This window comes from Ovis canadensis, chromosome 23 (genome assembly GCF_042477335.2).
Source record: "Ovis canadensis isolate MfBH-ARS-UI-01 breed Bighorn chromosome 23, ARS-UI_OviCan_v2, whole genome shotgun sequence".
Taxonomy (NCBI): Eukaryota; Metazoa; Chordata; class Mammalia; order Artiodactyla; family Bovidae; genus Ovis; species Ovis canadensis.
This window is the reverse complement of record NC_091267.1, coordinates 9,573,252-9,595,962: the sequence shown is the minus strand read 5'-3', so window position 1 is coordinate 9,595,962 and position 22,711 is coordinate 9,573,252.

Genomic DNA, 22,711 nt, shown 5'->3' with positions numbered 1-22,711 from the left:
GGAAAGCCTCGTGGGAAAGACTCGAGGGAAAACCATAGATCCTTTGATCCACGCGGCGGACTGCGGGACACTGCTGCTACCGCTCTGGAGGAAAGCGCAAGTGCATGCCCGCATTCGAGATGAGGACTGACTCCCCTGGGGAGACTCCAGAAGTACACCAAGATCCATGTCAGCACTGGAGAGGAATCCTCAGGTTCCGGCCCCGACTCCACACAAGGTCTTAGGCCCCGGCATCAACGGGAGAGGGAATCCGAGAGGCCCCCGAGGAACTCGCATGGGGACTGGCTTTTCCTGAGGCCACCAGAGCGGGTCCCAGAGGTCCCCGTCATAAGTCGAGATCACCTGCCGCAACTCGAGAAAATCCAGGAGGTTTTGCCCTCCAGGCGAGATGAGGCTCATTTCCGCTGAGGCTTCTCGAGGCTAATCATATCTAAACACTGGAACTTCCAAAGGGTCCTTCACACCCTTGCTGCAACTCAAGAAGTTCCCCGACATACCCGTCTGCACTCGAGAGGAAGCACGTGGTGTCCCACACACATCCAGGGGAGCCCCGTTTCCGCCTCCTAGTTCGAGATGTGGGATCCTTTCCCTGCTTCGTAGGGAAAGAATTCCCGGCGTTCCCGTCGCATCTCAAGAGGTGGCGCTCTCCACAGGAAAGGCGAGAGGAACTCCAGGGTCATGCCACCATTCCAAAAGTCCCCCAGATGTGTCAGTCCATTCCAGAGGAACCTGTTTTCCCTGCACTGCCTTGACGTTCAAGCCGAAGATCGATTCCCACCACGTGTGCACGTGGGACAGCCCTGTGGGAAAGCCTCGTGGGAAAGCCTCGTGGGAAAGACTCGAGGGAAAACCATAGATCCTTTGATCCACGCGGCGGACTGCGTGACACTGCTGCTACCGCTCTGGAGGAAAGGGCAAGTGCATGCCCGCATTCGAGACGAGGACTGACTCCCCTGGGGAGACTCCAGAAGTACACCAAGATCCATGTCAGCACTGGAGAGGAATCCTCAGGTTCCGGCCCCGACTCCACACAAGGTCTTAGGCCCCGGCATCGACGGGAGAGGAATCCCGAGAGGCCCCCGAGGAACTCGCATGGTGACTGGCCTTTCCTGAGGCCACCAGAGCGGGTCCCTGAGGTCCCCGTCGTAAGTCGAGAGCACCTGCCGCAACTCGAGAAAATCCAGGAGGTTTTGCCCTCCAGGCGAGATGAGGCCCATTTCCGCTGAGGCTTCTCGAGGCCAATCACGTCTAACCACTGGAACTTCCAAAGGGTCCTTCACACCCTTGCTGCAACGCAAGAAGTTCCCCGACATACCCGTCTCCACTCGAGAGGAAGCACGTGGTGTCCCGCACACATCCAGGGGAGCCCCGTTTCCACCTCCTAGCTCGAGATGAGGGATCCTTTCCCTGTTTCGTAGGGAAAGAATTCCCAGCGTTCCCCTCGCATCTCAAGAGGAGGCGCTCTCCACAGGAAAGGCAAGAGGAACTCCAGGGTCGTGCCACCATTCCAAGAGTCCCCCAGATGTGTCAGTCCATTCCAGAGGAACCTGTTTTCCCTGCACTGCCTTGACGTTCAAGCCGATGATCGAGTCCCACCACTTTTGCACGTGGGACAGCCCTGTGCGAAAGCCTACTGGGAAAGCCTCGTGGGAAGGACTCGAGGGAAAACCATAGATCCTTTGATCCACGCGGCGGACTGCGTGACACTGATGCTACCGCTCTGGAGGAAAGCGCAAGTGCATGCTCGCATTCGAGACGAGGACTGACTCCCCTGGGGAGACTCCAGAAGTAGCCCAAGATCCATGTCAGCACTGGAGAGGAATCCTCAGGTTCCGGCCCCGACTCCACACAAGGTCTTAGGCCCCGGCATTGACGGGAGAGGAATCCCGAGAGGCCCCCGAGGAACTCGCATGGGGACTGGCCTTTCCTGAGGCCACCAGAGAGGGTCCCTCAGGTCCCCGTCGTAAGTCGAGAGCACCTGCCGCAACTCGAGAAAATCCAGGAGGTTTTGCCCTCCAGGCGAGATGAGGACCTTTTCCGCTGAGGCTTCTCGAGGCCAATCACATCTAACCACTGGAACTTCCAAAGGGTCCTTCACACCATTGCTGCAACTCAAGAAGTTCCCCGACATACCCGTCTCCACTCGAGAGGAAGCACGTGGGGTCCCACACACATCCAGGGGAGCCCCGTTTCCGCCTCCTAGCTCGAGATGAGGGATCCTTTCCCTGTTTCGTAGGGAAAGAATTCCCGGCGTTCCCGTCGCATCTCAAGAGGAGGCGCTCTCCACAGGAAAGGCAAGAGGAACTCCAGGGTCGTGCCACCATTCCAAGAGTCCCCCAGATGTGTCAGTCCATTCCAGAGGAACCTGTTTTCCCTGCACTGCCTTGACGTTCAAGCCGATGATCGAGTCCCACCACGTCTGCACGTGGGACAGCCCTGTGGGAAAGCCTCCTGGGGAAGCCTCGTGGGAAGGACTCGAGGGAAAACCATAGATCCTTTGATCCACGCGGCGGACTGCGTGACACTGATGCTACCGCTCTGGAGGAAAGCGCAAGTGCATGCTCGCATTCGAGACGAGGACTGACTCCCCTGGGGAGACTCCAGAAGTACCCCAAGATTCATGTCAGCACTGGAGAGGAATCCTCAGGTTCCGGCCCCGACTCCACACAAGGTCTTAGGCCCCGGCATCGACGGGAGAGGAATCACGAGAGGCCCCCGAGGAACTCGCATGGGGACTGGCCTTTCCTGAGGCCACCAGAGCGGGTCCCTGAGGTCCCCGTCGTAAGTCGAGAGCACCTGCCGCAACTCGAGAAAATCCAGGAGGTTTTGCCCTCCAGGCGAGATGAGGCCCATTTCCGCTGAGGCTTCTCGAGACCAATCACATCTAACCACTGGAACTTCCAAAGGGTCCTTCACACCCTTGCTGCAACTCAAGAAGTTCCCCGACATACCCGTCTCCACTCGAGAGGAAGCACGAGGGTCCCGCACACATCCAGGGGAGCCCCGTTTCCGCCTCCTAGCTCGAGATGAGGGATCCTTTCCCTGTTTCGTAGGGAAAGAATTCCCGGCGTTCCAGTCGCATCTCAAGAGGAGGCGCTCTCCACAGGAAAGGCGAGAGGAACTCCAGGGTCGTGCCACCATTCCAAGAGTCCCCCAGATGTGTCAGTCCGTTCCAGAGGAACCTGTTTTCCCTGCACTGCCTGGACGTTCAAGCCGAGGATCGACTCCCACCACGTGTGCACGTGGGACAGCCCTGTGGGAAAGCCTCGTGGGAAAGCCTCGTGGGAAAGACTCGAGGGAAAACCATAGATCCTTTGATCCACGCGGCGGACTGCGTGACACTGCTGCTACCGCTCTGGAGGAAAGCGCAAGTGCATGCCCGCATTCGAGACGAGGACTGACTCCCCTGGGGAGACTCCAGAAGTACCCCAAGATCCATGTCAGCACTGGAGAGGAATCCTCAGGTTCCGGCCCCGACTCCACACAAGGTCTTAGGCCCCTGCATCGACGGGAGAGGAATCCCGAGAGGCCCCCGAGGAACTCGCATGGGGACGGGCCTTTCCTGAGGCCACCAGAGCGGTTCCCTGAGGTCCCCGTCGTAAGTCGAGAGCACCTGCCGCAACTCGAGAAAATCCAGGAGGTTTTGCCCTCCAGGCGAGATGAGGCCCATTTCCGCTGAGGCTTCTCGAGGCCAATCACGTCTAACCACTGGAACTTCCAAAGGGTCCTTCACACCCTTGCTGCAACTCAAGAAGCTCCCCGACATACCCGTCTCCACTCGAGAGGAAGCACGTGGTGTCCCGCACACATCCAGGGGAGCCCCGTTTCCGCCTCCTAGCTCGAGATGAGGGATCCTTTCCCTGTTTCGTAGGGAAAGAATTCCCGGCGTTCCAGTCGCATCTCAAGAGGAGGCGCTCTCCACAGGAAATGCGAGAGGAACTCCAGGGTCGTGACACCATTCCAAGAGTCACCCAGATGTGTCAGTCCATTCCAGAGGAACCTGTTTTCCCTGCACTGCCTTGACGTTCAAGCCGAGGATCGACTCCCACCAAGTGTGCACTTGGGACAGCCCTGTGGGAAAGCCTCCTGGGAAAGCCTCGTGGGAAAGACTCGAGGGAAAACCATAGATCCTTTGATCCGCGCGGCGGACTGCGTGACACTGCTGCTACCGTTCTGGAGGAAAGCGCAAGTGCATGCCCGCATTCGAGACGAGGACTGACTCCCCTGGGGAGACTCCAGAAGTACCCCAAGATCCATGTCAGCACTGGAGAGGAATCCTCAGGTTCCGGCCCCGACTCCACACAAGGTCTTAGGCCCCGGCATCGACGGGAGAGGAATCCCTAGAGGCCCCCGAGGAACTCGCATGGGGACTGGCCTTTCCTGAGGCCACCAGAGCGGGTCCCTGAGGTCCCCGTCGTAAGTCGAGAGCACCTGCCGCAACTCGAGAAAATCCAGGAGGTTTTGCCCTCCAGGCGAGATGAGGCCCATTTCCGCTGAGGCTTCTCGAGGCCAATCACATCTAACCACTGGAACTTCCAAAGGGTCCTTCACACCCTTGCTGCAACTCAAGAAGTTCCCCGACATACCCGTCTGAACTCGAGAGGAAGCACTTGGGGTCCCGCACACATCCAGGGGAGCGCCGTTTCCGCCTCCTATCTCGAGATGAGGGATCCTTTCCCTGTTTCGTAGGGAAAGAATTCCCGGCGTTCCCGTCGCATCTCAAGAGGAGGCGCTCTCCACAGGAAAGGCGAGAGGTCCTCCAGGGTCGTGCCACCATTCCAAGAGTCTCCCAGATGAGTCAGTCCATTCCAGAGGAACCTGTTTTCCCTGCACTGCCTTGACGTTCAAGCCGAGGATCGACTCCCACCACGTGTGCACGTGGGACAGCCCTGTGGGAAAGCCTCGTGGGAAAGCCTCGTGGGAAAGACTCGAGGGAAAACCATAGATCCTTTGATCCATGCGGCGGACTGCGTGACACTGCTGCTACCGCTCTGGAGGAAAGCGCAAGTGCATGCCCGCATTCGAGACGAGGACTGACTCCCCTGGGGAGACTCCAGAAGTACCCCAAGATCCATGTCAGCACTGGAGAGGAATCCTCAGGTTCCGGCCCCGACTCCACACAAGGTCTTAGGCCCCGGCATCGACGGGAGAGGAATCCCGAGAGGCCCCCGAGGAACTCGCATCGGGACTGGCCTTTCCTGAGGCCACCAGAGCGGGTCCCTGAGGTCCCCGTCGTAAGTCGGGAGCACCTGCCGGAACTGGAGAAAATCCAGGAGGTTTTGCCCTCCAGGCCAGATGAGGCCCATTTCCGCTGAGGGTTCTCGAGGCTAATCACGTCTAACCACTGGAACTTCCAAAGGGTCCTTCACACCCTTGCTGCAACTCAAGATGTTCCCCGACATACCCGTCTCCACTCGAGAAGAAGCACGTGGGTCCCGCACACATCCAGGGAAGCCCCGTTTCCGCCTCCTAGCTCGAGATGAGGGATCCTTTCCCTGTTTCGTAGGGAAAGAATTCCCGGCGTTCCCGTCGCATCTCAAGAGGAGGCGCTCTCCACAGGAAAGGCGAGAGGAACTCCAGGGTCGTGCCACCATTCCAAGAGTCCCCCAGATGTGTCAGTACATTCCAGAGGAACCTGTTTTCCATGCACTGCCTTGACGTTCAAGCCGAGGATCGACTCCCACCACGTGTGCACGTGGGACAGCCCTGTGGGAAAGCCTCGTGGGAAAGCCTCGTGGGAAAGACTCGAGGGAAAACCATAGATCCTTTGTCCACGAGGCGGACTGCGTGACACTGCTGCTACCGCTCTGGAGGAAAGCGCAAGTGCATGCCCGCATTCGAGACGAGGACTGACTCCCCTGGGGAGACTCCAGAAGTACCCCAAGATCCATGTCAGCACTGGAGAGGAATCCTCAGGTTCCGGCCCCGACTCCACACAAGGTCTTAGGCCCCGGCATCGACGGGAGAGGAATCCCGAGAGGCCCCCGTGGAACTCGCATGGGGACTGGCCTTTCCTGAGGCCACCAGAGCGGGTCCCTGAGGTCCCCGTCGTAAGTCGAGAGCACCTGCCGCAACTCGAGAAAATCCAGGAGGTTTTGCCCTCCAGGCGAGATGAGGCCCATTTCCGCTGAGGCTTCTCGAGGCTAATCACTTCTAACCACCGGAACTTCCAAATGTTCCTTCACACCCTTGCTGCAACTCAAGAAGTTCCCCGACATACCCGTCTGCACTCGTGAGGAAGCACGGGGGGTCCCGCACACATCCAGGGGAGCCCCGTTTCCGCCTCCTAGCTCGAGATGAGGGATCCTTTCCCTGTTTCGTAGGGAAAGAATTCCCGGCGTTCCCGTCGCATCTCAAGAGGAGTCGCTCTCCACAGGAAAGGCGAGAGGAACTCCAGGGTCGTGCCACCATTCCAAGAGTCCCCCAGATGTGTCAGTCCATTCCAGAGGAACCTGTTTTCCCTGCACTGCCTTGACGTTTAAGCCAAGGATCGACTCCCACCACGTGTGCACGTGGGACAGCCCTGTGGGAAAGCCTCGTGGGAAAGCCTCGTGGGAAAGACTCGAGGGAAAACCATAGATCCTTTGATCCACGCGGCGGACTGCGTGACACTGCTGCTACCGCTCTGGAGGAAAGCGCAAGTGCATGCCCGCATTCGAGACGAGGACTGACTCCCCTGGGGAGACTCCAGAAGTACCCCAAGATCCATGTCAGCACTGGAGAGGAATCCTCAGGTTCCGGCCCCGACTCCACACAAGGTCTTAGGCCCCGGCATCGACGGGAGAGGAATCCCGAGAGACCCCCGAGGAACTCGCATGGGGACTGGCCTTTCCTGAGGCCACCAGAGCGGGTCCCTGAGGTCCCCGTCGTAAGTCGAGAGCACCTGCCGCAACTCGAGAAAATCCAGGAGGTTTTGCCCTCCAGGCGAGATGAGGCCCATTTCCGCTGAGGCTTCTAGAGGCTAATAACGTCTAACCACTGGAACTTCCAAAGGGTCCTTCACACCCTTGCTGCAACTCAAGATGTTCCCCGACATACCCGTCTCTACTCGAGAGGAAGCACGTGGGTCCCGCACACATCCAGGGGAGCCCCGTTTCCGCCTCTTAGCTCGAGATGAGGGATCCTTTCCCTGTTTCGTAGGGAAAGAATTCCCGGCGTTCCCGTCGCATCTCAAGAGGAGGCGCTCTCCATAGGAAAGGCGAGAGGAACTCCAGGGTCGTGCCACCATTCCAAGAGTCCCCCAGATGTGTCAGTCCATTCCAGAGGAACCTGTTTTCCCTGCACTGCCTTGACGTTCAAGCCGAGGATCGACTCCCACCACGTGTGCACGTGAGACAGCCCTGTGGGAAAGCCTCGTGGGAAAGCCTCGTGGGAAAGACTCGAGGGAAATCCATAGATCCTATGATCCACGCGGCGGACTGTGTGACACTGCTGCTACCGCTCTGGAGGAAAACGCAAGTGCATGCCCGCATTCGAGACGAGGACTGACTCCCCTGGGGAGACTCCAGAAGTACCCCAAGATCCATGTCAGCACTGGAGCGGAATCCTCAGGTTCCGGCCCCGACTCCACACAAGGTCTTAGGCCCCAGCATCGACGGGAGAGGAATCCCGAGAGGCCCCCGAGGAACTCGCATCGGGACTGGCCTTTCCTGAGGCCACCAGAGCGGGTCCCTGAGGTCCCCGTCGTAAGTCGAGAGCACCTACCGCAACTCGAGAAAATCCAGGAGGTTTTGACCTCCAGGCGAGATGAGGCCCATTTCCGCTGAGGCTTCTCGAGGCCAATCACAACTAACCACTGGAATTTCCAAAGGGTCCTTCACACCATTGCTGCCACTCAAGAAGTTCCCAGACATACCCGTCTCCACTCGAGAGGAAGCACGTGGGGTCCCTCACACATCCAGGGGAGCCCCGTTTCCGCCTCCTAGCTCGAGATGAGGTATCCTTCCCTGTTTCGTAGGGAAAGAATTCCCGGCGTTCCCGTCGCATCTCAAGAGGAGGCGCTCTCCACAGGAAAGGCGAGAGGAACTCCAGGGTCGTGCCACCATTCCAAGAGTCCCCCAGATGTGTCAGTCCATTCCAGAGGAACCTGTTTTCCCTGCACTGCCTTGACGTTCAAGCCGAGGATCGACTCCCACCACGTGTGCACGTGGGACAGCCCTGTGGGAAAGCCTCGTGGGAAAGCCTCGTGGGAAAGACTCGAGGGAAAACCATAGATCCTTTGATCCACGCGGCGGACTGCGTGACACTGCTGCTACCGCTCTGGAGGAAAGCGCAAGTGCATGCCCGCATTCGAGACGAGGACTGACTCCCCTGGGGAGACTCCAGAAGTACCCCAAGATCCATGTCAGCACTGGAGAGGAATCCTCAGGTTCCGGCCCCGACTCCACACAAGGTCTTAGGCCCCGGCATCGACGGGAGAGGAATCCCGAGAGGCCCCCGAGGAACTCGCATGGGGACTGGCCTTTCCTGAGGCCACCAGAGCGGGTCCCTGAGGTCCCCGTCGTACGTCGAGAGCACCTGCCGTAAGTCGAGAAAATCCAGGAGGTTTTGCCCTCCAGGCGAGATGAGGCCCATTTCGGCTGAGGCTTCTCGAGGCCAATCACATCTAACCAACGGAACATCCAAAGGGTCCTTCACACCCTTGCTGCAACTCAAGAAGTTCCCCGACATACCCGTCTCCACTCGAGAGGAAGAACGTGGGGTCCCGCACACATCCAGGGGAGCCCCTTTTCCGCCTCCTAACTCGAGATGAGGGATCCTTTCCCTGTTTCGTAGGGAAAGAATTCCCGGCGTTCCCGTCGCATCTCAAGTGGAGGCGCTCTCCACAGGAAAGGCGAGAGGAACTCCAGGGTCGTGCCACCATTCCAAGAGTCCCCCAGATGTGTCAGTCCATTCCAGAAGAACCTGTTTTCCCTGCACTGCCTTGACGTTCAAGCCGAGGATCGACTCCCACCACGTGTGCACGTGGGACAGCCCTGTGGGAAAGCCTCGTGGGAAAGCCTCGTGGGAAAGACTCGAGGGAAAACCATAGATCCTTTGATCCACGCGGCGGACTGCGTGACACTGCTGTTACCGCTCTGGAGGAAAGCGCAAGAGCATGCCCGCATTCGAGACGAGGACTGACTCCCCTGGGGAGACTCCAGAAGTACCCCAGGATCCATGTCAGCACTGGAGAGGAATCCTCAGGTTCCGGCCCCTACTCCACACAAGGTCTTAGGCCCCGGCATCGACGGGAGAGGAATCCCGAGAGGCCCCCGAGGAACTCGCATGGGGACTGGCCTTTCCTGAGGCCACCAGAGCGGGTCCCTGAGGTCCCCGTCGTAAGTCGAGAGCACATGCAGCAACTCTAGGAAATCAAGGAGGTTTTGCCCTCCAGGCGAGATGAGGCCCAATTCCGCTGAGGCTTCTCGAGGCTAATCACGTCTAACCACTGGAACTTCCAAAGGGTCCTTCACAACCTTGCTGCAACTCAAGAAGTTCCCCGACATACCCGTCTCCACTCGAGAGGAAGCACGTGGGTCCCGCACACATCCAGGGGAGCCCCGTTTCCGCCTCCTAGCTCGAGATGAGGGATCCTTTCCCTGTTTCATAGGGAAAGAATTCCCGGCGTTCCCGTCGCATCTCAAGAGGAGGCGCTCTCCACAGGAAAGGCGAGAGGAACTCCAGGGTCGTGCCACCATACCAAGAGTCCCCCAGATGTGTCAGTCCATTCCAGAGGAACCTGTTTTCCCTGCACTGCCTTGACGTTCAAGCCGAGGATCGACTCCCACCACGTGTGCACGTGGGACAGCCCTGTGGGAAAGCCTCGTGGGAAAGCCTCGTGGGAAAGACTCGAGGGAAAACCATAGATCCTTTGATCCACGCGGCGGACTGCGTGACACTGCTGCTACCGCTCTGGAGGAAAGCGCAAGTGCATGACCGCATTCGTGACGAGGACTGACTCCCCTGGGGAGACTCCAGAAGTGCCCCAAGATCCATGTCAGCACTGGAGAGGAATCCTCAGGTTCCGGCCCCGACTCCACACAAGGTCTTAGGCCCCGGCATCGACGGGAGAGGAATCCCGAGAGGCCCCCGAGGAACTCGCATGGGGACTGGCCTTTCATGAGGCCACCTAAGCGGGTCCCCGAGGTCCCCGTCGTAAGTCGAGAGCACCTGCCGCAACTCGAGAAAATCCAGGAGGTTTTGCCCTCCAGGCGAGATGAGGCCCATTTCTGCTGAGGCTTCTCGAGGCCAATCACATCTAACCACTGGAACTTCCAAAGGGTCCTTCACACCATTGCTGCAACTCAAGAAGTTCCCCGACATACCCGTCTCCACTCGAGAGGAAACACGTGGTGTCCCGCAAACATCCAGGGGAGCCCCGTTTCCGCCTCCTAGCTCGAGATGAGGGATCCTTTCCCTGTTTCGTAGGGAAAGAATTCCCGGCGTTCCCGTCGCATCTCAAGAGGAGGCGCTCTTCACAGGAAAGGCGAGAGGAACTCCAGGGTCGTGCCACCATTCCAAGAGTCCCCCAGATGTGTCAGTCCATTCCAGAGGATCCTGTTTTCCCTGCACTGCCTTGACGTTCAAGCCGAGGATCGACTCCCACCACGTGTGCACGTGGGACCGCCCTGTGGGAAAGCCTCGTGGGAAAGCCTCGTGGGAAAGACTCGAGGGAAAACCATAGATCCTTTGATCCACGCGGCGGACTGCGTGACACTGCTGCTACCGCTCTGGAGGAAAGCACAAGTGCATGCCCGCATTCGAGACGAGGACTGACTCCCCTGGGGAGACTCCAGAAGTACCCCAAGATCCATGTCAGCACTGGAGAGGAATCCTCAGTTTCCGGCCCCGACTCCACACAAGGTCTTAGGCCCCGGCATCGACGGGAGAGGAATCCCCAGAGGCCCCCGAGGAACTCGCATGGATACTGGCCTTTCCTGAGGCCACCAGAGCGGGTCCCTGAGGTCCCGGTCGTAAGTCGAGAGCACCTGCCGCAACTCGAGAAAATCCAGGAGGTTTTGCCCTCCAGGCGAGATGAGGCCCATTTCCGCTGAGGCTTCTCGAGGCTAATCACGTCTAACCACTGGAACTTCCAAAGGGTCCTTCACACCCTTGCTGCAACTCAAGAAGTTCCCCGACATACCCGTCTTCACTCGAGAGGAAGCACGTGGGGTCCCGCACACATCCAGGGGAGCCCCGTTTCCGCCTCCTAGCTCGAGATGAGGGATCCTTTCCCTGTTTTGTAGGGAAAGAATTCCCGGCGTTCCCGTCGCATCTCAAGACGAGGCGCTCTCCACAGGAAGGCGAGAGGAACTCCAGTGTCGTGCCACCATTCCAAGAGTCCCCCAGATGTGTCAGTCCATTCTAGAGAAACCTGTTTTCCCTGCACTGCCTTGACGTTCAAGCCGAGGATCGACTCCCACCACGTGTGCACGTGGGACAGCCCTGTGGGAAAGCCTCGTGGGAAAGCCTCGTGGGAAAGACTCGAGGGAAAACCATAGATCCTTTGATCCACGCGGCGGACTGCGTGACACTGCTGCTACCGCTCTGGAGGAAAGCGCAAGAGCATGCCCGCATTCGAGACGAGGACTGACTCCCCTGGGGAGACTCCAGAAATACCCCAAGATCCATGTCAGCACTGGAGAGGAATCCTCAGGTTGCGGCCCCGACTCCACACAAGGTCTTATGCCCCGGCATCGACGGGAGAGGAATCCCGAGAGGCCCCCGAGGAACTCGCATGGGGACTGGCCTTTCCTGAGGCCACCAGAGCGGGTCCATGAGGTCCCCGTCGTAAGTCGAGAGCACCTGCAGCAACTCGAGGAAATCAAGGAGGTTTTGCCCTCCAGGCGAGATGAGGCCCAATTCCGCTGAGGCTTCTCGAGGCTAATCACGTCTAACCACTGGAACTTCCAAAGGGTCCTTCACAACCTTGCTGCAACTCAAGAAGTTCCCCGACATACCCGTCTCCACTCGAGAGGAAGCACGTGGGTCCCGCACACATCCAGGGGAGCCCCGTTTCCGCCTCCTAGCTCGAGATGAGGGATCCTTTCCCTGTTTCGTAGGGAAAGAATTCCCGGCGTTCCCGTCGCATCTCAAGAGGAGGCGCTCTCCACAGGAAAGGCGAGAGGAACTCCAGGGTCGTGCCACCATTCCAAGAGTCCCCCAGATGTGTCAGTCCATTCCAGAGGAACCTGTTTTCCCTGCACTGCCTTGACGTTCAAGCCGAGGATCGACTCCCACCACGTGTGCACGTGGGACAGCCCTGTGGGAAAGCCTCGTGGGAAAGCCTCGTGGGAAAGACTCGAGGGAAAACCATAGATCCTTTGATCCACGCGGCGGACTGCGTGACACTGCTGCTACCGCTCTGGAGGAAAGCGCAAGTGCATGCCCGCATTCGAGACGAGGACTGACTCCCCTGGGGAGACTCCAGAAGTACCCCAAGATCCATGTCAGCACTGGAGAGGAATCCTCAGGTTCCGGCCCCGACTCCACACAAGGTCTTAGGCCCCGGCATCGACGGGAGAGGAATCCCGAGAGGCCCCCGAGGAACTCGCATGGGGACTGGCCTTTCCTGAGGCCACCAGAGCGGGTCCCTGAGGTCCCCGTCGTACGTCGAGAGCACCTGCCGTAAGTCGAGGAAATCCAGGAGGTTTTGCCCTCCAGGCGAGATGAGGCCCATTTCGGCTGAGGCTTCTCGAGGCCAATCACATCTAACCAACGGAACATCCAAAGGGTCCTTCACACCCTTGCTGCAACTCAAGAAGTTCCCCGACATACCCGTCTCCACTCGAGAGGAAGAACGTGGGGTCCCGCACACATCCAGGGGAGCCCCTTTTCCGCCTCCTAACTCGAGATGAGGGATCCTTTCCCTGTTTTGTAGGGAAAGAATTCCCGGCGTTCCCGTCGCATCTCAAGTGGAGGCGCTCTCCACAGGAAAGGCGAGAGGAACTCCAGGGTCGTGCCACCATTCCAAGAGTCCCCCAGATGTGTCAGTCCATTCCAGAAGAACCTGTTTTCCCTGCACTGCCTTGACGTTCAAGCCGAGGATCGACTCCCACCACGTGTGCACGTGGGACAGCCCTGTGGGAAAGCCTCGTGGGAAAGCCTCGTGGGAAAGACTCGAGGGAAAACCATAGATCCTTTGATCCACGCGGCGGACTGCGTGACACTGCTGCTACCGCTCTGGAGGAAAGCGCAAGTGCATGCCCGCATTCGAGACGAGGACTGACTCCCCTGGGGAGACTCCAGAAGTACCCCAAGATCCATGTCAGCACTGGAGAGGAATCCTCAGGTTCCGGCCCCGACTCCACACAAGGTCTTAGGCCCCGGCATCGACGGGAGAGGAATCCCGAGAGGCCCCCGAGGAACTCGCATGGGGACTGGCCTTTCCTGAGGCCACCAGAGCGGGTCCCTGAGTTCCCCGTCGTAAGTCGAGAGCACCTGCCGCAACTCGAGAAAATCCAGGAGGTTTTGCCCTCCAGGCGAGATGAGGCCCATTTCCGCTGAGGCTTCTCGAGGCCAATCACATCTAACCACTGGAACTTCCAAAGGGTCCTTCACACCCTTGCTGCATCTCAAGAAGTTCCCCGACATACCCGTCTCCACTCGAGAGGAAGCACGTGGTGTCCCGCACACATCCAGGGGAGCCCCGTTTCCGCCTCCTAGCTCGAGATGAGGGATCCTTTCGCTGTTTCGTAGGGAAAGAATTCCCGGCGTTCCCGTCGCATCTCAAGAGGAGGCGCTCTCCACAAGAAAGGCGAGAGGAACTCCAGGGTCGTGCCACCATTCCAAGAGTCCCCCAGATGTGTCAGTCCATTCCAGAGGAACCTGTTTTCCCTGCACTGCCTTGACGTTCAAGCCGAGGATCGACTCCCACCACGTGTGCACGTAGGACAGCCCTGTGGGAAAGCCTCGTGGGAAAGCCTCGTGGGAAAGACTCGAGGGAAAACCATAGATCCTTTGATCCACCCGGCGGACTGCGTGACACTGCTTTTACCGCTCTGGAGGAAAGCGCAAGTGCATGCCCGCATTCGAGACGAGGACTGACTCCCCTGGGCAGACTCCAGAAGTACCCCAAGAGGCATGTCAGCACTGGAAAGGAATCCTCAGGTTCCGGCCCCGACTCCACACAAGGTCTTAGGCCCCGGCATCGACGGGAGAGGAATCCCGAGACGCCCCCGAGGAACTCGCATGGGGTCTGGCCTTTCCTGAGGCCACCAGAGCGGTTCCCTGAGGTCCCCGTCGTAAGTCGAGAGCACCTGCCGCAACTCGAGAAAATCCAGGAGGTTTTGCCCTCCAGGCGAGATGAGGCCCATTTCCGCTGAGGCTTCTCGAGGCCAATCACATCTAACCACTGGAACTTCCAAAGGGTCCTTCACACCATTGCTGCAACTCAAGAAGTTCCCCGACATACCCGTCTCCACTCGAGAGGAAGCACGTGGGGTCCCGCACACATCCAGGGCAGCCCCGTTTCCGCCTCCTAGCTCGAGATGAGGGATCCTTTCCCTGTTTCGTAGGGAAAGAATTCCCGGCGTTCCCGTCGCATCTCAAGAGGAGGCGCTCTCCACAGGAAAGGCGAGAGGAACTCCAGGGTCGTGCCACCATTCCAAGAGTCCCCCAGATGTGTCAGTCCATTCCAGAGGAATCTGTTTTCCCTGCACTGCCTTGACGTTAACCCGAGGATCGACTCCCACCACGTGTGCACGTGGGACAGCCCTGTGGGAAAGCCTCGTGGGAAAGCCTCGTGGGAAAGACTCGAGGGAAAACCATAGATCCTTTGATCCACGCGGCGGACTGCGTGACACTGCTGCTACCGCTCTGGAGGAAAGCGCAAGTGCATGCCCGCATTCGAGACGAGGACTGACTCCCCTGGGGAGACTCCAGAAGTACCCCAAGATCCATGTCAGCACTGGAGAGGAATCCTCAGGTTCCGGCCCCGACTCCACACAAGGTCTTAGGCCCCGGCATCGACGGGAGAGGAATCCCGAGACGCCCCCGAGGAACTCGCATGGGGACTGGCCTTTCCTGAGGCCACCAGAGCGGGTCCCTGAGGTCCCCGTCGAAAGTCGAGAGCACCTGCCGCAACTCGAGAAAATCCAGGAGGTTTTGCCCTCCAGGCGAGATGAGGCCCATTTCCGCTTAGGCTTCTCGAGGCCAATCACATCTAACCACTGGAACTTCCAAAGGGTCCTTCACACCATTGCTGCAACTTAAGAAGTTCCCCGACATACCCGTCTTCACTCGAGAGGAAGCACGTGGGGTCCCGCACACATCCAGGGGAGCCCCGTTTCCGCCTCCTAGCTCGAGATGAGGGATCCTTTCCCTGTTTCGTAGGGAAAGAATTCCCGGCGTTCCCGTCGCATCTCAAGACGAGGCGCTCTCCACAGGAAGGCGAGAGGAACTCCAGGGTCGTGCCACCATTCCAAGAGTCCCCCAGATGTGTCAGTCCATTCCAGAGAAACCTGTTTTCCCTGCACTGCCTTGACGTTCAAGGCGAGGATCGACTCCCACCACGTGTGCACGTGGGACAGCCCTGTGGGAAAGCCTCGTGGGAAAGCCTCGTGGGAAAGACTCGAGGGAAAACCATAGATCCTTTGATCCACGCGGCGGACTGCGTGACACTGCTGCTACCGCTCTGGAGGAAAGCGCAAGAGCATGCCCGCATTCGAGACGAGGACTGACTCCCCTGGGGAGACTCCAGAAGTACCCCAAGATCCATGTCAGCACTGGAGAGGAATCCTCAGGTTCCGGCCCCGACTCCACACAAGGTCTTATGCCCCGGCATCGACGGGAGAGGAATCCCGAGAGGCCCCCGAGGAACTCGCATGGGGACTGGCCTTTCCTGAGGCCACCAGAGCGGGTCCCTGAGGTCCCCGTCGTAAGTCGAGAGCACCTGCAGCAACTCGAGGAAATCAAGGAGGTTTTGCCCTCCAGGCGAGATGAGGCCCAATTCCGCGGAGGCTTCTCGAGGCTAATCACGTCTAACCACTGGAACTTCCAAAGGGTCCTTCACAACCTTGCTGCAACTCAAGAAGTTCCCCGACATACCCGTCTCCACTCGAGAGGAAGCACGTGGGTCCCGCACACATCCAGGGGAGCCCCGTTTCCGCCTCCTAGCTCGAGATGAGGGATCCTTTCCCTGTTTCGTAGGGAAAGAATTCCCGGCGTTCCCGTCGCATCTCAAGAGGAGGCGCTCTCCACAGGAAAGGCGAGAGGAACTCCAGGGTCGTGCCACCATTCCAAGAGTCCCCCAGATGTGTCAGTCCATTCCAGAGGAACCTGTTTTCCCTGCACTGCCTTGACGTTCAAGCCGAGGATCGACTCCCACCACGTGTGCACGTGGGACAGCCCTGTGGGAAAGCCTCGTGGGAAAGCCTCGTGGGAAAGACTCGAGGGAAAACCATAGATCCTTTGATCCACGCGGCGGACTGCGTGACACTGCTGCTACCGCTCTGGAGGAAAGCGCAAGTGCATGCCCGCATTCGAGACGAGGACTGACTCCCCTGGGGAGACTCCAGAAGTACCCCAAGATCCATGTCAGCACTGGAGAGGAATCCTCAGGTTCCGGCCCCGACTCCACACAAGGTCTTAGGCCCCGGCATCGAGGGGAGAGGAATCCCGAGAGGCCCCCGAGGAACTCGCATGGGGACTGGCCTTTCCTGAGGCCACCAGAGCGGGTCCCTGAGGTCCCCGTCGTACGTCGAGAGCACCTGCCGTAAGTCGAGAAAATCCAGGAGGTTTTGCCCTCCAGGCGAGATGAGGCCCATTTCGGCTGAGGCTTCTCGAGGCCAATCACATCTAACCAACGGAACATCCAAAGGGTCCTTCACACCCTTGCTGCAACTCAAGAAGTTCCCCGACATACCCGTCTCCACTCGAGAGGAAGCACGTGGGGTCCCGCACACATCCAGGGGAGCCCCTTTTCCGCCTCCTAACTCGAGATGAGGGATCCTTTCCCTGTTTCGTAGGGAAAGAATTCCCGGCGTTCCCGTCGCATCTCAAGTGGAGGCGCTCTCCACAGGAAAGGCGAGAGGAACTCCAGGGTCGTGCCACCATTCCAAGAGTCCCCCAGATGTGTCAGTCCATTCCAGAAGAACCTGTTTTCCCTGCACTGCCTTGACGTTCAAGCCGAGGATCGACTCCCACCACGTGTGCACGTGGGACAGCCCTGTGGGAAAGCCTCGTGGGAAAGCCTCGTGGGAAAGACTCGAGGGAAAACCATAGATCCTTTGATCCACGCGGCGGACTGCGTGACACTGCTGTTACCGCTCTGGAGGAAAGCGCAAGAGCATGCCCGCATTCGAGACGAGGACTGACTCCCCTGGGGAGACTCCAGAAGTACCCCAAGATCCATGTCAGCACTGGAGAGGAATCCTCAGGTTCCGGCCCCTACTCCACACAAGGTCTTAGGCCCCGGCATCGACGGGAGAGGAATCCCGAGAGTCCCCCGAGGAACTCGCATGGGGACTGGCCTTTCCTGAGGCCACCAGAGCGGGTCCCTGAGGTCCCCGTCGTAAGTCGAGAGCACATGCCGCAACTCTAGGAAATCAAGGAGGTTTTGCCCTCCAGGCGAGATGAGGCCCAATTCCGCTGAGGCTTCTCGAGGCTAATCACGTCTAACCACTGGAACTTCCAAAGGGTCCTTCACAACCTTGCTGCAACTCAAGAAGTTCCCCGACATACCCGTCTCCACTCGAGAGGAAGCACGTGGGTCCCGCACTCATCCAGGGGAGCCCCGTTTCCGCCTCCTAGCTCGAGATGAGGGATCCTTTCCCTGTTTCATTGGGAAAGAATTCCCGGCGTTCCCGTCGCATCTCAAGAGGAGGCGCTCTCCACAGGAAAGGCGAGAGGAACTCCAGGGTCGTGCCACCATACCAAGAGTCCCCCAGATGTGTCAGTCCATTCCAGAGGAACCTGTTTTCCCTGCACTGCCTTGACGTTCAAGCCGAGGATCGACTCCCACCACGTGTGCACGTGGGACAGCCCTGTGGGAAAGCCTCGTGGGAAAGCCTCGTGGGAAAGACTCGAGGGAAAACCATAGATCCTTTGATCCACGCGGCGGACTGCGTGACACTGCTGCTACCGCTCTGGAGGAAAGCGCAAGTGCATGACCGCATTCGTGACGAGGACTGACTCCCCTGGGGAGACTCCAGAAGTGCCCCAAGATCCATGTCAGCACTGGAGAGGAATCCTCAGGTTCCGGCCCCGACTCCACACAAGGTCTTAGGCCCCGGCATCGACGGGAGAGGAATCCCGAGAGGCCCCCGAGGAACTCGCATGGGGACTGGCCTTTCCTGAGGCCACCAAAGCGGGTCCCTGAGGTCCCCGTCGTAAGTCGAGAGCACCTGCCGCAACTCGAGAAAATCCAGGAGGTTTTGCCCTCCAGGCGAGATGAGGCCCATTTCCGCTGAGGTTTCTCGAGGCTAATCACGTCTAACCACTGGAACTTCCAAAGGGTCCTTCACACCCTTGCTGCAACTCAAGAAGTTCCCCGACATACCCGTCTCCACTCGAGAGGAAGCACGTGGTGTCCCGCCCACATCCAGGGGAGCCCCGTTTCCACCTCCTAGCTAGAGATGAGGGATCCTTTCCCTGTTTCGTAGGGAAAGAATTCCCGGCGTTCCCGTCGCATCTCAAGACGAGGCGCTCTCCACAGGAAAGGCGAGAGGAACTCCAGGGTCGTGCCACCATTCCAAGAGTCCCCCAGATGTGTCAGTCCATTCCAGAGGAACCTGTTTTCCCTGCACTGCCTTGACGTTCAAGCCGAGGATCGACTCCCACCACGTGTGCACTTGGGACAGCCATGTGGGAAAGCCTCGTGGGAAAGCCTCGTGGGAAAGACTCGAGGGAAAACCATAGATCCTTTGATCCATGCGGCGGACTGAGTGACACTGCTGCTACCGCTCTGGAGGAAAGCGCAAGTGCATGCCCGCATTCGAGACGAGGACTGACTCCCCTGGGGAGACTCCAGAAGTACCCCAAGATCCATGTCAGCACTGGAGAGGAATCCTCAGGTTCCGGCCCCGACTCCACACAAGGTCTTAGGCCCCGGCATCGACGGGAGAGGAATCCCGAGAGGCCCCCGAGGAACTCGCATGGGGACTGGCCTTTCCTGAGGCCACCAGAGCGGGTCCCTGAGGTCCCCGTCGTAAGTCGAGAGCACCTGCCGCAACTCGAGAAAATCCAGGAGGTTTTGCCCTCCAGGCGAGATGAGGCCCATTTCCGCTGAGGCTTCTCGAGGCTAATCACATCTAACCACTGGAACATCCAAAGGGTCCTTCTCACCCTTGCTGCAACTCAAGAAGATCCCCGACATACCCGTCTCCACTCGAGAGGAAGCACGAGGGTCCCGCACACATCCAGGGGAGCCCCGTTTCCGCCTCCTAGCTCGAGATGAGGGATCCTTTCCCTGTTTCGTAGGGAAAGAATTCCCGGCGTTCCCGTCGCATCCCAAGAGGAGGCGCTCTCCACAGGAAAGGCGAGAGGAACTCCAGGGTCGTGCCACCATTCCAAGAGTCCCCCAGACGTGTCAGTCCATTCCAGAGGAACCTGTTTTCCCTGCACTGCCTTGACGTTCAAGCCGAGGATCGACTCCCACCACGTGTGCACGTGGGACAGCCCTGTGGGAAAGCCTCGTGGGAAAGCCTCGTGGGAAAGACTCGAGGGAAAACCATAGATCCTTTGATCCACGCGGCGGACTGCGTGACACTGCTGCTACCGCTCTGGAGGAAAGCGCAAGTGCATGCCCGCATTCGAGACGAGGACTGACTCCCCTGGGGAGACTCCAGAAGTACCTCAAGATCCATGTCAGCACTGGAGAGCAATCCTCAGTTTCCGGCCCCGACTCCACACAAGGTCTTAGGCCCCGGCATCTACGGGAGAGGAATCCCGAGAGGCCCCCGAGGAACTCGCATGGGGACTGGCCTTTCCTGAGGCCACCAGAGCGGGTCCCTGAGGTCCCCGTCGTAAGTCGAGAGCACCTGCCGCAACTCGAGAAAATCCAGGAGGTTTTGCCCTCCAGGCGAGATGAGGCCCATTTCCGCTGATGCTTCTCGAGGCTAATCACATATAACCACTGGAACATCCAAAGGGTCCTTCTCACCCTTGCTGCAACTCAAGAAGTTCCCCGACATACCCGTCTCCACTCGAGAGGAAGCACGAGGGTCCCGCACACATCCAGGGGAGCCCCGTTTCCGCCTCCTAGCTCGATATGAGGGATCCTTTCCCTGTTTCGTAGGGAAAGAATTCCCGGCGTTCCCGTCGCATCTCAAGACGAGGCGCTCTCCACAGGAAAGGCGAGAGGAACTCCAGGGTCGTGCCACCATTCCAAGAGTCCCCCAGATGTGTCAGTCCATTCCAGAGGAACCTGTTTTCCCTGCACTGCCTTGACGTTCAAGCTGAGGATCGACTCCCACCACGTGTGCACTTGGGACAGCCCTGTGGGAAAGCCTCGTGGGAAAGCCTCGTGGGAAAGACTCGAGGGAAAACCATAGATCCTTTGATCCACGCGGTGGACTGCGTGACACTGCTGCTACCGCTCTGGAGGAAAGCGCAAGTGCATGCCCGCATTCGAGACGAGGACTGACTCCCCTGGGGAGACTGCAGAAGTACCCCAAGATCCATGTCAGCACTGGAGAGGAATCCTCATGTTCCGGCCCCGACTCCACACAAGGTCTTAGGCCCCGGCATCGACGGGAGAGGAATCCCGAGAGGCCCCCGAGGAACTCGCATGGGGACTGGCCTTTCCTGAGGCCACCAGAGCGGGTCCCTGAGGTCCCCGATGTAAGTCGAGAGCACCTGCCGCAACTCGAGAAAATCCAGGAGGTTTTGCCCTCCAGGCGAGATGAGGCCCATTTCCGCTGAGGCTTCTCGAGTCTAATCACATCTAACCACTGGAACATCCAAAGGGTCCTTCTCACCCTTGCTGCAACTCAAGAAGTTCCCCAACATACCCGTCTCCACTCGAGAGGAAGCACGAGGGTCCAGGACACATCCAGGGGAGCCCCGTTTCCGCCTCCTAGCTCGAGATGGGGGATCCTTTCCCTGTTTCGTAGGGAAAGAATTCCCGGCGTTCCCGTCGCATCTCAAGAGGAGGCGCTCTCCACAGGAAAGGCGAGAGGAACTCCAGGGTCGTGCCACCATTCCAAGAGTCCCCCAGATGTGTCAGTCCATTCCAGAGGAACCTGTTTTCCCTGCACTGCCTTGAGTTCAAGCCGAGGATCGACTCCCACCACGTGTGCACGTGGGACAGCCCTGTGGGAAAGCCTCGTGGGAAAGCCTCGTGGGAAAGACTCGAGGGAAAACCATAGATCCTTTGATCCACGCGGCGGACTGCGTGACACTGCTGCTACCGCTCTGGAGGAAAGCGCAAGTGCATGACCGCATTCGTGACGAGGACTGACTCCCCTGGGGAGACTCCAGAAGTGCCCCAAGATCCATGTCAGCACTGGAGAGGAATCCTCAGGTTCCGGCCCCGACTCCACACAAGGTCTTAGGCACCGGCATCGACGGGAGAGGAATCCCGAGAGGCCCCCGAGGAACTCGCATGGGGACTGGCCTTTCCTGAGGCCACCAGAGCGGGTCCCTGAGGTCCCCGTCGTAAGTCGAGATCACCTGCCGCAACTCGAGAAAATCCAGGAGGTTTTGCCCTCCAGGCGAGATGAGGCTCATTTCCGCTGAGGCTTCTCTAGGCTAATCACGTCTAAACACTGGAACTTCCAAACGGTCCTTCACACCCTTGCTGCAACTCAAGAAGTTCCCCGACATACCCGTCTCCACTCGAATGGAAGCACGTGGGGTCCCGCACACATCCAGGGGAGCCCCGTTTCCGCCTCCTAGCTCGAGATGAGGGATCCCTTCCCTGTTTCGTAGGGAAAGAATTCCCGGCGTTCCCGTCGCATCTCAAGAGGAGGCGCTCTCCACAGGAAAGGCGAGAGGAACTCCAGGGTCGTGCCACCATTCCAAGAGTCCCCCAGATGTGTCAGTCCATTCCAGAGGAAACTGATTTCCCTGCACTGCCTTGGCGTTCAAGCCAAGGATCGACTCCCACCACGTGTGCACGTGGGACAGCCCTGTGGGAAAGCCTCGTGGGAAACCCTCGTGGGAATGACTCGAGGGAAAACCATAGATCCTTTGATCCACGCGGCGGACTGCGTGACACTGCTGCTACCGCTCTGGAGGAAAGCACAATGCATGCCCGCATTCGAGACGAGGACTGACTCCCCTGGGGAGACTCCAGAAGTACCCCAGATCCATGTAAGCACTGGAGAGGATTCCTCAGGTTCCGGCCCCGACTCCACACAAGGTCTTAGGCCCCGGCATCGACGGGAGAGGAATCCTGAGACGCCCCCGAGGACCTCGCATGGGGACTGGCCTTGCCTGAGGCCACCAGAGCGGTTCCCTGAGGTCCCCGTCGTAAGTCGAGAGCACCTGCCGCAACTCGAGAAAATCCAGGAGGTTTTGCCCTCCAGGCCAGATGAGGCCGATTTCCGCTGAGGCTTCTCGAGGCCAATCACATCTAACCACTGGAACTTCCAAAGGGTCCTTCACACCATTGCTGAAACTCAAGAAGTTCCCCGACATACCCGTCTCCACTCGAGAGGAAGCACGTGGGGTCCCGCACACATCCAGGGGAGCCCCTTTTCCGCCTCCTAGCTCGAGATGAGGGATCCTTTCCCTGTTTCGTAGGGAAAGAATTCCCGGCGTTCCCGTCGCATCTCAAGAGGAGGCG